The sequence below is a fragment of the Arachis duranensis genome, chromosome 4 (assembly GCF_000817695.3).
Source record: "Arachis duranensis cultivar V14167 chromosome 4, aradu.V14167.gnm2.J7QH, whole genome shotgun sequence".
Classification (NCBI taxonomy): Eukaryota; Viridiplantae; Streptophyta; class Magnoliopsida; order Fabales; family Fabaceae; genus Arachis; species Arachis duranensis.
This window is the reverse complement of record NC_029775.3, coordinates 26,225,543-26,228,081: the sequence shown is the minus strand read 5'-3', so window position 1 is coordinate 26,228,081 and position 2,539 is coordinate 26,225,543.

The window sequence follows — 2,539 nt, the reverse complement described above, 5'->3', positions numbered from 1 at the left end:
AATTATTAAGAAAAGTAGATAAAAGGGGCACCCAAATAAATAAGACAGTAAACAATAATATTAATAATAATGATGAAAGAAATAGAAAATAACAAATAGAAAATGCTAGCTGTAAACAAGTAGCCGTTTGAACTTTGAAGAATGAAAGCAACATATGTGGGACTGTGTTTAAGTCTATCTGTCTAACAATGACATCCTCCAAACCCCCATAATAATTATTATTTTGGATATAATCGGAATTAACATTTCATGAGAATTTCAGTTGTTTTTGTTGTTAATAAAAACCTTGCTTAAGGTTTGATTTTTGTGCATTATGATGAGTCAGCGTCCAGCAGTCACCTACCTGTCAATCCTGATGGGTTGGAACTTCATTATTTGTTAACAACAAATTAAAGAAAAATGTATTAGCTCAAATAAAATGATGCTGTTTTTGGTTTTCTGCTAAAGCTTAGCTTGCAATATGCTACATGCTTATTGTTCATACCCTGACCGGGCTCCTCCAAACTCGGCAAAATCCATGATAGGTCCGACCTCGTCCCAAAGGCCCACGCCTGAGGTCGGACCTCGGACAAACAAAGCTAAGAAGGCCCATCAGAAAGGAACGCAGCCCAAAACCTAAAGGCCGGAAAGGCCTGGGAAAGGCGGTTCCACAAAGATAGAGATAAAACTCCCAAAAAGATAAGATAAGATAAGAATATCTTATCCAGGGAAGATCACGGCCAACTATTATAAATACACTGGAGCACCCAGGTATAACTCACACTCTAATTCCACTCAAATATCTGCTTGGACCCATGCTAACTTAAGCATCGGAGTGTCATTGCAGGTACAACCACCAACCACTCTGCACATCAAGCTCGGGTCATCAATCCCCCCACCTCGGGCCTCTCTAAGACGACCGAGTTGCACGTTTCAGGTAACCCCCGGAACAGTAACTTTATATTTTGGGCCGACTTCGTCATGTCGGGCCCTGTCGAGTTACTTGATAATCCTCTTTCTTGGACCTTGTTCAGGTCTCTTTCAGGGATTACCTTCTGTAACTTTATATCTTGGGCCGACTTCATCATTATATTTTGGGCCGATTTCGTCTCTGTCGAGTTACTTGGTAATCCTCTTTCTTGGACCGTGTTTAGATCTCTTTCAGGGATTATCTTTGTAACTTGGTCGTGGGAGTTCGACTTCATCATGTCGGGCTCTTCTAAGTTATAGTAATCCTCTTTTATAGGGTTAGCCAGACCTCTTTCCAGGGCTTTACTTATAACTTCGATTATTGTGGCTGGTCTGACTTCTTTATACTGGCCAGTCTTTAAGTTATTTTATAGAAATCCATTTTATTAGGACCTCGTCAGGTCCTTTCTATGGATCACTTTCTATAACTTCTTGCATTATTCTGTTTTCATCTTTGCCGATTTTGTAGAGATTGGGTTTTAACCTTTGCCGATTTTGTAAAGAATGGGTTTTAACCCTCATTTGGTCAACCTTTTAATGAATTTGGTTTTCATTTTTAGTCTTTATTGCGATCGTGCAGTGAATTTAATTTTCACTTTCTGTCGATCTGTAGCTTTATAATCGGACGATGAGTGTTTCAGAGTAATGCAGCTTGAGCGTTTGTAGAGGATCTAAACAGACTTTATTAAAAGAGAAAGCAAATATATACATGCGGGGGGTTAATTCCCTAAGTCGGGTGATTTGTAGGTCTTGGCTTGGCGCCTCATTAAAAAACCTTTTCAGGAAAAAGAGTGCGCCTTGTCCCAAGGTCCTTTATCATCCCTAACTATAGTACCTTCTTAGGTTGCAGGCGTGCCATGACCTAGGAAGCTCTCGCCCGTCGAGTTCGGAAAGCCTGTAGTTGATACGTAAAAATTTGATTTCACGTACAACCGGCAAGTATACCGGGTCGTATCAAGTAATAAAACTCACAAAGAGTGAGGTCGATCCCACGGAGATTGGTAGATTAAGCAACTTTAGTTAAATGGTAGATTTAGTCAAGCAAACATAGTTTTGATTTCATGAGCATTTTGATTTTTGAACATGATTGCAAGAATTTAAATGGCAAAGAATGTAAAGAACTAGAAGAAAGAAATAAAGTGAAAGTAAATAACGGAAACTTAAATTGCAAGAAACTTAAATGACATCAAAAGTAAATTGCAGGAAGATAGAATGCTGAATTCTAAAGAGCAAAAGAGTAAATAGCAAGAAATAAAGAAACAGAATGTAAATGACAAGAATAATAAATTGCAAGAGTGTAGAAGAGAATTGGGCAATGGGTATTCAAGCACTAAGAGCAAAAGAAATGAGAATTAATGATAGAGAGAACCATTAGGGGTCAGAGATGCAAGTTTTCATGAATTGATGTTAGTCAAATCCTTCTCAATCATGGGTATAGATCCATGGCAAGTGGGTAATTGAATCCCAATCTCTTGGTGATTCAACTTCTCTCAACATAACCAATTGCCACTCTCGTGATCTAATTGTTCATGAGAAGAGATGAAGCTCAAATCTAATCCAGCCACACAACTCCCATAATCTCAACCAAGGA